Raw genomic sequence first — 13,370 nt, forward strand, 5'->3', positions numbered from 1 at the left:
AAACCTTCATTTATTAGAGAAGATATTTATTACAATTATTACATTAAAATATTATGTTGAATTTAATAAAATAGAAAAAAAAACTCATAAAATGATATTTGGAAAAAAAAAATTAATTCAAAATAACCACAAAACGATATTTGACAAATTGAATGAGAGTGTGATAAGTGTAAAAAAAAACTTCATTTATTAGAGAAGATGTCACTTATCATGCTATTTGTCAATATATTAATTATCAATTTTAAATTTCAGAATTTAAATTTCTCATTCCAATTACATTAAATTAGTAATTGATTCTCCATTTAAATTTCAAATTTCAATTTTTTTCACTATAATTATATTAAATTAATAACACTAGAATAAAAAATAAAACAAAATTAATACAGTTTATAAGGTGATATAACTTCACGTATTTATTTAAATCACCGATTATAATTTTATATAACTAAAAAAATATATCTTAAGTAATAAATTATTTAAAATAACTGATTAATAATTTTGATTTTTTAATATGAAAGTTTAATTAATTTTATAACCGTAGTTTTCACGGGTTATAAACTAGTCTACTCTAATAAATGAAAATGACTTTGTCACATGTCATTCTCTCATAAGATTAGTCACATGTCATTTTGTCATAATTTGAGATATATTTATTTTCCACTTGTCATTACTTTAATTTTATTTTCAATATATCATTAATTTACTTTCCATAAATTAAAACTACCATAATGACTATCAAATTTTAAATTTTAAATTTTAAATTTCAAATTCAATTTCAAATTCAATTCCAAATAAATTTACAGTTTAAACCTTTATGTTTAATATTTTGTTATAATTAACCAGTTTAGTACACTAAACACATAATTTTAATTAATTTATTCTTTGCATGTTTTTTTCTCATAGTTTTCAGTTATTTCAATTTCAAATTCAAATAAAATTTCTATTTAATCGTTCGTACTTAACATTTTGTTTTAATCAACCCGTATATTATACGGGTCTCACAACTAGTAAAGTATAATTAAAAAAATATGGGTTAGACGTGAGATATATTAAGTATAAAATTATATTATCCAATATCTTCTCAATATGCTTAAATGGTTTGAAGTGATCAATAAAAAAAGTAATAAATTATTAAAAAACTCTTATTATAGATACTTTAAATATTTAATAATTAAAACTAATTTGAATAATTTCCTTAAAAACATCAAGATTATTACTTGAAATTTAATCAGTATACAATCTTTAATACTAAATTACTAGCGTAGCAGATTTCCAGAATCAATTCAAATCTAATTAGATATATGGAACTTTATTGTTTTGATTTATTAAATAAAATTTTGATCGTATGTAAATTCTAATGTTCATAGACTTCGAAATAACCTTGGAACATTATAAGATTTTAGGATAACATGTAACTTTAAAATCTTGATAAAATTACAAACATTTTTTGTATTTTTATTTGACTAAGTACAGTGGGCTTAACCCACCATTGAAGGCAACTAAATCTTGAGTTATAAATGGGCTTTGGCCCAGTAATACAATCAGTAAAATAGAAACATGAAACACGTAACCGGTGTCTTCTCCAGCGATATACATTTAGTGATCGATATATGCCATTAATGCCGACGATATTATTCTATTTAACCTTATTAAGATCATGTCAATCCAAAAAATGATTCTTCTGTGTTTATACATTTAGGGTGTGTTTGGCAAAAATAGCTTTTAGCTGGAAGCGGTTAGCTGGTAGCGTGTAGCAGGTAGCTGGTAGTGGAAAGCTGTAGCTTTTATTTGTTATATGAATGTTTGGCAAAAATAGCTGAAAACTTTTGAAATTGATAAAATTACATAAAAATACAATTAATTATAAATAAATAAATATATAAATATATTTTTAAGGGTAATTATGGAAATTGATTTCAAAAGCTACATGAAGTAGTTTTTAGAATCGGAGCATTTTGTTAAAACTAAAAGTTAAACGCTCGTACCGCCAAACGAAGCTTTTTGTTTAAACTAGAGCGTTTTATCAAAAGTTAAAAGCTAGAAGCTCTCAAACGTTTCCAAAAGCTCTATGCCAAACACGCCCATATTGTTTTATTTTTCTTATATATATATATATATATATATATATATATATATATATATATATATATATATATATATATAACAATTTAGGGGGTGTTTGGCTTAGCTTTTCACAGCCAAAAGTCCTTTTTGTAAAAGAAAAAATACAAAAAAATATTTGGCAAACTAGTAACTTTTGGAGTTTTAATACAAGGAAAAACATCTTTTTGGAAAAGTCAGGAAATGGATTTCCTGACTTTTTGTAACTTTTTGGAAAAGAACTTTTGAGCTTTTAAAAGCTAAGTCAAACACGCCCTTAGGGCGTGTTTGGCAAAAGTAGCTGTTAGCTGGAAGCGGGTAGCGGGTAGCTGGTAGCGGGTAGCTGGTAGCTGATAGCGGGAAGCTGTAGCTTTTATTTGTTATATGAATGTTTGGCAAAAGTAGCTGGAAGCTTTTGAAATATATAAAATTACATAAAATGACAATTGATTAAAAATAAAAAAATATATAAATATATTTATAAGGGTAATTATGGAAATTGATTTCAAAAGCTCCGGAGCGTTTTGTTAAAAGCTACATGAAGTAGCTTTTAAAATCGGAGCGTTTTGTTAAAACTAAAAGCTAAACGCTCGTACTGCCAAACGAAGCTTTTTATTTAAATCAGAGCGTTTTATCAAAAGCTAAAAGCTAGAAGCTCCCAAACGCTTCCAAAAGCTCCGTGCCAAACACGCCCTTAGTGATACACTCTAAATTAAAAAAGAACGTAAAACGAACTTAATTAAAATTACCATTATTTTACTTATAAGGTTCTTCTCATCATGGAAGATCTTTGCCACGTACTTAATGGTCAATTTATGATTTCCGCAATCAGATTGGAATCGTGATCAAGTAACCCTAGATTTTTAATTCATCTCTACTTTTAAGTCTAGACACAAATACTCATGAGTGAACACTGGTTGTTTAAAAAACAACACTACCTTTGATGCCGGTCATCATTGACTCTTATTTATTGTTATCGCAAAACATACAACTAATGGAAAAAAGTCTTTTTTGAAATGTGAAAATAATCTTTTTATCTAAAGGTATCAAAAACATTTTTGGAATAAGCATACGGTTTCCAATATTACTTGTAGATTAAATAGAAAGTGTGAATATTAAACATTTGTAAAACCAAATTTTCCATTAAGATTTTACTGAAATAAGGATTTAATACCTACTTTAAGTAGCAAAGAAACATAATTTATTGTCAAATATTATTAGCATTAAAACTTACTTATGACGTATACTGTCGTTTTGAGTTAAAAATAAAAGTAACTTGCTATTTTATGTTAAAACAAAGGGCAAATGACATAAAAACCTTTAGGTTTTCCAAAAAAATGTCTGTTTTACCATTGACATGTTTTAGGTCCAGTAAAACTGGATGTTTTGTTTAATTTGTTCATTCATACATTTTTAACCGGTTTCAGGTAACCTACCGGTTACATGATGCTAGTAAAACCCTTAAGTTTTCAAAATGTTCGAATTTACTTTTAAGTTTTCAAAGATGTTTAGATTTACTATTACTTAGATTATTATTATTATTATTATTATTATTATTATTATTGTTGTTGTTGTTGTTGTTGTTATAATATATTTTTAATATGTTATTAAACATATAAACATATTTTATACATACAATTTTAAATGTATAAAGATATTTTTATAGATATAAATACATTTTAAAAATATGTGTGCTTGTATTTAGTATTTCTATACATTTGAAAGCCTGTATATTCCTTTAAACACATATTTATATATTAAATTTATTTTTACTTGTATTTAGTAGGTATAAATATATGTTTATTTCATGTAAAAACATAGTATATACATATAAATATAAAATGCATATTTATAAGGTTTACATTGTACAAAAGATATAATTATATGTATTTGTACATATTACTAACTTATTTCATCTTTATATGTATAAAATATGTATTTATACATATTTATATGGTAAAATACATATAAACAAAATATTTTTTTTTATTCTTTGGGTAATTCATCAACTAAAACACAAAAAAAGGGTTTTGGTTTTTGCTTACTAGCTATAAATAGGTATTTATTTCATATTTACATGTATACGATAGTTATTATACAAAATAAATACATATTTATATTTATTAAATAAAATCAATATTTTTAAATTTATAAATATGTTTTTAAATGTATAAATACGTTTTTATATGTATTTAATAAAAATATTTATTTCAACCTCTCTTACTCTTTCTTTCTCTCTATGTGTATGTGTGTGTGTGTGTCTGTGTGTGTATATATATATATATATATATATATATATACACACACACACACACACTCGGCGAATGCCCGCACATTGCGCAGAAACATCTATATAGCTGAAATCTTTACAAATATATGTTTTTTTTTAAATATAACAATAATTTTGTTAAATTTGATATAATAATTCGTATACTAATTTTATATAATATATTCATTTTTTTTGAATTATATGATAATATATACATCTATTAAAACTGCATAATGTCAATCTTTTGAATGACCTCCACCCATGGGTTACTCATGACACTACTAGAAAAATAGCCTTTTACGACGCTCATTGCGCGTCATAAAAGTCTCAGACGACGTGCAAATGCGTGTCAAGGAAGACCCTGTCATAAAGAAAGACGACGCGCATTTACGACAACCTTACGACGCGCGTGTTAATGACAAGAAATGCGTATCAAGAAAAACCATGTCAAGAAAGGCCATGTCATAAATGAAGATGACACACATTTTTGCATATCATAATTTTAAATGTTAAAAAAAATGTTATTAATAGATTTACTTATTTCAAATTAAATTTGTATTTAATGTTTCATAATAGAAAAATAAAATATCATATACAAATAATAGAATCCATTGCATAAATTTAATGTCATACAAATAATCGTTCCATGGAAAGATAAAACAAATCAATAGAAGTTGTAACAAAAATTTACAAACGAATTAGATACAAAAAAATACAATCCATTGCCCCTTTGCCTATTCAAGATCAACCTGCAAGTAGCTAACTAATCTGTACAAATTCACCCTTGTTTCTAATCATTTTCTTAAATACTTTACAAACATAATTCATCCATAGTACCTGAACTATAGTTGCCGCCTTGTTTCTTCTTCTTCTGAACTCATCTCTTGCAACTGTTGCTCTAATCCTAGTCCGAATAGATACAACAGCTCCTTGTCAATTATGTGAAAAATACAACCGGAGAGTGACCTACCTTCATAATAGCAACAACTAACGAAGAAGGAATGAAAGAGAAGGCAATACTCACAATAAACTTTGATAAATAAATTTTATAAAGAGAAAAATTAATGAAAATGTTATATATCATTGTATTGTATGGTAGAATGGAATTAGGGAAGGAATGCTTCATTCCATTCCATCTAATGAAACAAAACCCAAGCATAAACACAAGGAATCATACCTCTGCAAGTTTGTGCCCACTTTTTACAAGTTTCCACCTTTCCTTATCCAAACATAACACTTTAATATATCCATCATCATATAACAAAATTAGTTAAAAAAACAGGGTCAACAGGCAAAACAAGTCACAAGTTGACAACGTGTATTCAAATGAATACAACCTCCTAAATAGTTATTATTATTAAAATTAGATAGCTATTTTGATCATATGTAGTCATGTCTAAGTTTCAAAATTTTTAAGAGGGAGTAGTGGATTGCACTTGAAGTGGATTGCATATTTGCAGCGGTAGTGGGATTTCTCCGGGTTGGCTTCAACGTGGTCTTCCGGTGGTGGCTGGTGGTCATCGAAAAACAACACATCAGTAAAAAAACCAAATCAAAGCATCCTTACCTGTTCCGTGGGCAGTGGCCACTGGATTTTGGGGTTGTTCAACGGTGGTCCTCCGGTGGTGGCTTGTGGTCATCGGGGATATACTGGAACACAACAACAAACTTCAACATGTTTTTTGTATTCAAAGATCTTGACCCATGCATCTTCAAGATAACCAACCAAATCACAATCTGAGATATAACACAAAACAAAAACTTCAATTCAGACCATTCACACTCAGAAAGATACCAATATATATATATATATATATATATATATATATATATATATATATATATATATATATATATATATATATATATATATTCACCTGGCAATGGAAGAATCACAAGAATGTCAACCAGAAATTAGCCACCACATAAAGCTAGAAATGATTTTATATTATAAATCAAAAATAGGCATTACAAATTAATGTTTAACTCGGATAGTAAATATACAGCTACTTCATAAAGTTCACTTCACTTTACTTTTCTAATTAGCGGTTCTTTTTTCCATGGTGAGTCCAAGAAGTACTGTTTTTTATTCTTTTAATAACAGAAAAAAGATGAGAATCAGAAGAGAGTTGTTGGTTTCTTCCAACAGATCAAGAAAGGTTCGAAAAAACTAAGATTACATTCCAACAATTTATGCAATCCCCATGTAATATATATGAGACTCTCATAAATTGCAAGTGTGAAATGAAATTAAACAAACTTTCATGACAACTTCTATTATATTTCTTTTGAAGATAGTGAAGTCATCAGCAAACCAATTCCTTCTCATTCAAATTGAAATGGCAACTTCTATAACTAAAAAGTAAAAAAAAAAAAAAGTTTTCTTGATGATGCCTAAAGAGCAAAATTCAATTCCAATGATACTAGATGAAATCCAACACTGGTGATCTTGTCTTTGCCTAAAATCAGAATAGATCAATAGAAAATTTCAAGCAGAAGAATTTGGAAAAACTAAACAGAAAAAACATACCACACCAGACTTGTGACAATGAAGTTTAGTTACAGAGTCTCCACGTCCTAATTCTTCAGAAACACCATAACCTATATATGTTTTAGGACCTATGTTTGGCTTCAAAGATTTTTCAGGCAACTTGACAGTAAGATTAAGGTAGCCATCACAAGGATGTGTATATTCTTTGAAGGGCAAGGAAGTGATGAATTCAACACCATGACATGGCAATCGTTCTTCAAATGAGTTTGATGGAGGCCAGTCTTTCAACTTTAGGATCTGAGGCCACCCTTCAGTGTCATATATACCGTCCGTATACCAAGTAAAAAACTTTTGAAGATTAACATCAACCTGCATGTCATGACAAAAGTTGATTAGGCATGTAATATATCTCAATGTAGTATTAACTTAAAGGCAAACAACAAGTAAACCCAAATCCTATATAAATGGGGTAAGAGGGAGGTAAGATGTATACAGTCCTATTTTCACCCAAGGGTAGATAGAATGCTTTCACAGATGACCTCTGGCATATGAAATGTGAGCTCACAAATACTAGAAGGTCCTTTCATGCATGAATTCACAAACAACAAGTACCAAAATACTCCTACTGCAGTGTATAGCACAAAACCTATAGAAAAGTTGCATGCATGAATTTACAAATTCAATAAAAAAGTGTTTGGGGTAAAAAAGTGTTTTTGATGAATAATAGTGTCACCTGATAATCATATTAGATGGAAATCTAGAAGGTCCTTTCATGGAAGTGTAGATGTTTAGAAGAACAGAATGGATACGATAGCAAAAACCAATAAGTCCAACAACTATAGGCAAATTTCTAACTTCTAATGCAATTCCACTTGGTTGATATTCAATTCCATCAACTACCCCTAGCCATAGCAAGCACAAAATCACAGTTGCCAATGTTACAACTCTAAAAGTTGCTCAATAAAACCTCTGGAATTAGACCCTTTAACTTAGCCAGGGGTATATAAGGAAAATTACTGATGGATATAGAAATTAGAACCTGAAATATAAGAGAGTAAACTGAGGTTTCTCAGCCAAAATGTTGGAAGGATGACAAAGGTGGATATAATGGCACATAAGTAATGAGAATCAAGAATAGACAATACTGTGGTGGGATCGGGACAGAGACTCGTTTTCGGTCTCTAGTATGTAAAAAGATGTAAATGCCCTTCTAATCCTCTTTATAAAAAAACAATTGGGTTGTACTTACAATCTGCATGGAAGTGTGTAATGAACCAGTGGAAGCAATCCCTTCTCAGATCTTTAAATACATCCTGATAGAATACAAGGAAGTTAGTATTCTAAGATTGCATCATTTACCTTAATCTATGACAGTATTAATGTGAAAGAAAAACATTTTTGTTATAAAGAAAAGTCAAAAAGATTTTTTTTGATAAATAACAGTCTATAGGAATAAAAGAGCATACCACACGGAAGGGTGTTGGTTCCTGTTATCAAACACCATGGGATTCACCACTTGTGCCCCAGTAGTGCAACCTGTGTTCACATTGGGAGTGAAACCAGGAAAAAAATCTGTAATCTTCTTATTTGTGACTATTTTAGGGTTCTAAATCACATATCTTAAGTTTACATTCAGAATTAGCAAGAATGTTTTTGGGTTTTAAATCTTAATGAAACACATTTGCTGCACACATGACAAACAATCAAACACAAAAGTATGCATGTCTGATACATATATTTGCACATTGATACAAGTATTTGTATGTATCAGTCACAATACCACAAGAATATATATCTTGTCAAGATAAAAAGAACCAACCTGCATGAATATATATTGATTGCAACCTTTTCTCCTGTGTGAATATCAACAGTGGATCCCACAACACCACAACTTCCTTTCCCAATAACTTCTTGAACTTGGTACCTACTTGCCTCTCCATACTTTGTGAAGAACCCTGCTTCAATCTGGGTCAAACAATAACAAACACACCTTTAATTTCAGCCCTCAAGTTACTTATCGGTTCATGTTAGAAAAGTTTTATTTTCTTATTCGTCTACTCAAAAGTAACCACTCTCAGATACTTAAAAAGAATTATGGGGACTGGAAACTGACTCCACCTATGAAGACAATTTACCAAGTGAAGTCCTTGTTGGCTAATGGGGATAAGTTCATAAGAAGTTCACGAGTTGAGGTAAAATTTGATGGTGTGTTGGAAATATTCAAGGATATCATACATAACAAATGGGCTCCGGTCAACATATTGGTCAAATATTCAAAAGCTAATGCAACAAAGGAAACACCTATGCATATTGTTTATGATTCGGTATCAATGGATGATCTTAATTCTTACCTGTTCTTATCCTTATCAGGTAGGGTATGTGTTGGTCTTCAATCTGATGAAGGAATGATCACGTCATCTGTTGCTATCATGACTTCTAGATACCCTTGATGGCAGCAAAGACTAGTCAGATAGACTTGATATCGGCTGGAAGAGGTGCTTACCTTCCATAAATGAGTGAAAATGCTGATAGTGCTCAGTATGCTTGCAATAAACCATTAGATGATGAGTCATCCTTTTCACGTTTGTTGACGGGTATTGTTGACTTAAGAGCTGTCATTGACCAAAGAAAGTTTGATGCTCAGGTAGAATTATAAAGTAATTAAAAATCACAATTCTAAAAAATAAGCTATATTCTATTTAGAAGCTTCAAGTCAAATTTATCGAAGCAGAAACCTCATAATATTTGGTAGCATGTGTGACATTGCTAATCCCATATTTGTCTATCAGCTCATATATTATCACATTCCCAGAAATAACTGATAAAGTTTGTTGCAATATGTTATTGATTATATATGGATGGAGTATTAGACATGACTTTTAATAGTCGATGAAACCCATCCTAATAAAAAAAATAGGAAAAAAGAAAGGCAGACGAGAAGAATGAGAAATTGATAAATGAGGTTCTTGAAAATGAAAGACAAGAACGAGAAATAGGATGCAGTGGTTGAAGTCGATGAAGGATGAAGTGGTTATTTACTGAAGATGAAAAAGGATATAAGGGGACAATTTGTTTAGGACCTGTAAACAAAGACTCACATAACAAAAAATAGGGTTTTTCTTATAGAGATATACTAAAGATATAGAATGATGGAGACCGGGTAGGAAGGAGAACACACAGAGGGGAAGATACGAGAAAAAGGCATTGTATCTTTCTTGTGCTTGCTTGCTGTTGTATAAGATAAAATTGAGATTGATAGAAGAATGTAAAAAATTGGGATGAGAGAAGAACGAAAACATACCTTAATTCGTGCAAGATGGGGTGAATCTGAACTCGTCAGACATTGTAGAGAGTAGTGCCCTAAATCATCGGGTCTATAAGTGTAAGAAAATTATTGTGATTATGATGGGAACCAGAGTCCAAATTCACCTGTGGCTGATGAGTCTGAAGGGTTTGGGTTCTCAGAGAAGGACTCGGTAGGCTGAGCCAATTCCTTGTAAGGGCACTTTGAGGTCCAATGGTCTCCTTTCTTCCCACATGTCCTGCATTCCATCAATACAACTCCTCCTTTCGACATTTGGGCTAATGGGTCTCCAGATGCATTTGAGTCTTCAGCTTTTGTACCTAAAAGACAAAACTTCGCATTCACAATATGCATATCTAACAAGCAGCAATGACATTGAGATAGATTCCTAAGTTTTTAAATCGGTAGCGATTGAATATTGTCATGATGATTGATATGTGCATAGTGAATTTCAAATGAAACTGTTGATCTAGGCAATAAACCTGATGTAGAGAACTAGGGCTAGATGTAAATAAAGTAATAAACTTCTTCAACTACATATGTTTTAACAATTTCACATAAATAATTCTAAAGGATTGTTACAATTATATGAAATTTTAGATCTAAGGATGACGTACCTGGAGCCCTTGGTCGCTCAAAGATGATTTCCTCGGTAGAAACCGTAGTGAGTCTGGCGCCGACATCCTCTTGAACGGAATCACCAAACATAGGCCAAGAACGCCTCATTAGCGAGTTTATGAACGCGTGTGGTGGTGGTAATCTTAACCCGATTACCTTCGTCATTGAATTTATACTCAATAATCTTCTTCAACCCGTGTTCGTCGGGTCCAATAACCTGTTTCAGCGGCAACAAATAGTCATAATCACCGCCATCATCTTCTTCCTCCAATTCGCCCCATCTGGGTTTTTGAGCCATGTCTACGAAGCTGCTAGAATTGTTGCTAAGGGAAAATTAGGGTAGGAGATTCGAAGTGGTAATGTGAATAAGATGAAGATGTAATGAAGTCGGTTGTTGTGATTCTCTAGGCTTCAAAATTGATAGTTTTTTTTATTCTTTCAAGTTTGAATCAGAAAATGAGAAAGAGTTAGGGAAATCAAGAGTGCAATGCTCGTCCTACTTAGGTTGAATGGTCGTGATTGCGAAGATAAAAGATAGAAAGAAGGTAGAAAAGAAGAAGGTGGGTTTTCAAAATTTTGGGGATTTCGTTTTCCTAGGTTAACAAGAGACACGCGTTTCATTAAAATTATAAAGCGACACTTACAGAGGACGCGCATTTAACATAAAGCCCCCTCCGTGTTTTTAATTTTATTTCTTACGACACTAATATAAGGGCACGCAATAATGCATGACCTAAATCTTTAAATTTTTTAAAGTGATGACACTTTTTTAATGCCACTCTCTTTTGCGTAACATAAATCAATGAGTGTCATGGTTTGCGCGTCGTAAAATGGTCTTTTTCTTGTAGTGTGAATAAAATTAAATACAATATATGGTTTAATGTTATTTATAGTTGTTGTTACTATTAATTAATTTTTTAAAATTTATTTGCTCAATGTTTTAATTTTTATCATTGTAATTATTTAAAACATCAAACAATTTTTTTAATTTTAAAAGTAACAATATGAACATTTATATATATTTATTTTTAACTATTGTTATTGTAATTTAATTTAAGTTACTTATTTGAAAACTTTTAACGGTTATAAAAATATCTTTAGGAAATATTTTAGTTAAATTGATATTACAATTTAGTTTTTGCATTTAGCACTACAAGTTATAATTTTTAACTATTTACAAAATATTCTTTGGGTTTTTTAAGTCGAACTGAAATTTATATTGAAGTTAACCATGTAATGTTATATTTAAATTAACAACTTAAGTATTTTGTCCAAACTGTTAAAAAGTTATAGCTTTAATCTGATTATGGTTTACATACAACAACATATTAAATCCAATAAATTAAGTATAATATATTAAAAGTTAAATACATAACTTTATAAGTAGAAGTCAAAATATTATTTTAATATTGAAATTTAGTTTATTTATGATTACACTTTAGGTTTGATACTTATTTAACCTTATTAACCAACTTATAATCAATATTAGAAAGACACTACAATTTATCACTTTTAATTATTTACAAAATATTCTATAGGATATTTAAGTTGAACTAAAATTTATATTTCAGTTGATCCTGTAATGTTATATTTAAATTAACAATTTAAGTATTTTATACAAATTGTTCAAAAGTTGTAGCTTTAAAATGATAATGGTTTACATAAAAAAGCATATTAGACCTAATAAATTAAGTATAATATGTTCAAAGTTAAAAACATAACTTTATAAGTAGAAGAGAATATATTCTTTTAATATTGAAATTTAGTTTATATATGATTACACTATTAGGTTTTATATTTATTTAACCTTATTAACCAACTTATAATTATTATTAGAAAGAAATTGAAAAGTCATGGGAGTTTCAAATGAATGTGGTGAAAGGAAAAATGAATGAGAGTTTCAAATGAATGTGGTGAAAAGAAAAATGTTTCCTTTATAAGTATATACTAGTCGAATGCCCGCGCGTTGCACAGAAGCATCTATATAGCTGAAATCTTTATAAATATATGTTTTTTAAATATAACAATAATGTTGTTGTTAAATTTGATATAACAATTCGTATACTAAGTTGATATAATATATTGCTTATTTTGAATAATATGATAATATATACATCTATTAAAACTGCATAATCTCAATCTTTTTAAAAACCTCTACCCGCGGGTTACTCATGAATAAAATTAAATATAATATTTGGTTTAATGTTATTTATACTTGTTGTTATTGCTAATTAATTTTTTAAAATTTATTTGCTTAACCTTTTAATTTCTATCATTGTGATTATTTTAAACATCAAACATTTTTTTTTATTGTAAAGGTAACAATATAATCATTTATATAGAGTTATTTTTAACTATTATTATTGTAAGTCATTTTAAGCTACTTATTTGAAAACTTTTAACGATTATAAAAATATTTTTACGAAATATTTTAGTTAAATTGATATTACAATTTAGTTTTTGCATTTAACACTACAATTTGTCACTTTTAACTATTCACAAAATATTCTTTCAGTTTTTTTAAGTGGAATTGAAATTTATATTGAAGTGGACTCTGTAATGTAATATTTAAATTAACAGTTTAAGTG

At 29.2% G+C, this 13,370-nt stretch overlaps 1 pseudogene; it reads right to left on the reverse strand.

The window, feature by feature from the left end:
- Window positions 1-10,260: 10,260 nt before the first annotated feature.
- The window catches only part of LOC111918534 (uncharacterized), a 104,276-nt pseudogene continuing 101,166 nt past the window's right edge, over window positions 10,261-13,370 (reverse strand).

The sequence above is a fragment of the Lactuca sativa genome, chromosome 8 (genome assembly GCF_002870075.4).
Source record: "Lactuca sativa cultivar Salinas chromosome 8, Lsat_Salinas_v11, whole genome shotgun sequence".
NCBI lineage: Eukaryota > Viridiplantae > Streptophyta > Magnoliopsida > Asterales > Asteraceae > Lactuca > Lactuca sativa.